The sequence below is a fragment of the Elephantulus edwardii genome, unplaced genomic scaffold (assembly GCF_000299155.1).
Source record: "Elephantulus edwardii isolate Elephantulus edwardi_28Jun2011 unplaced genomic scaffold, EleEdw1.0 scaffold00036, whole genome shotgun sequence".
Classification (NCBI taxonomy): Eukaryota; Metazoa; Chordata; class Mammalia; order Macroscelidea; family Macroscelididae; genus Elephantulus; species Elephantulus edwardii.
Window position 1 is genome coordinate 9,300,031 of NW_006399786.1, and position 874 is coordinate 9,300,904.

The window sequence follows — 874 nt, forward strand, 5'->3', positions numbered from 1 at the left end:
CAAAGGACACACTGACAAAGAAGATTAATCAGAACTGGCTTTGACAAGCACTGTGGCAATGGGACAATTAAAACAGACATTCAAGGCGGGGGAGGGGGGGAAGAACAAACTGGGGAGGAGGGTAGCGAAAACAGTGCAACAATGAATGAATGAAAACCCAAAATCTCTGTAAATGTTCATTAAAACTAATAAAATTTAATAATAAAAAAATGAAGAAAAAATGTTTTTAAGCCATTGACAGTTTCTTTAACCAGTTTGTACGTTTAACATTTACTTGACATGCAACCCCCCTATTCCACTCTTGTGTATTACTCAAAGAGTAATATAAGAAACATAAAAAAATATGTTTATGCAAATACTTGCACATGAATGATCTTAGGGGCTTTATCTGAAGCATCCATAAGGAAATAGCTCTAATATCCTTGAAGTGTGGGTTGTATAAATAAATTTGTGGTATTTGTACAATGGAATATTACTTAGTTATATAATAGAATGTACTTTTGACAATACATCAAAAGTATATAAATATCCAAATAGTTAACTAAGTGAAGGAATTTTGATTTCTTAAAATGTTATTTTGTTTATATAATATTCCAGAAAGTCCAAATTGAACTATAACCCCAAAATGAGATCTTACAGATTGAACAAGGTAGAGGGGAGCAATAAATAAGCTTTTGAGAGATGTTCTTTACCTTTATCGTGGTTGTGTTTTCACCTGTGTGTCTCATTGTAAGTTTTAAACATAGACAGTTTATTGTTTGCAAATAGTACCTTAGTTAGGCTGTTTAAAACATGAAAGACTGAGAAAATCCTTGGGTGTCGCTGCTCCCCCACCTCTTTGCTCAGTCACTCGTCTTGGTGTCCGCAGCACCTT

At 34.0% G+C, this 874-nt stretch overlaps 1 protein-coding gene across 2 annotated transcripts in view; it reads left to right on the top strand.

The window, feature by feature from the left end:
* The window catches only part of ELF1 (E74-like factor 1 (ets domain transcription factor)), an 86,384-nt gene that overhangs the window by 67,432 nt on the left and 18,078 nt on the right, over positions 1-874 (top strand). The gene's annotated exons all lie outside the window — the stretch shown is intronic.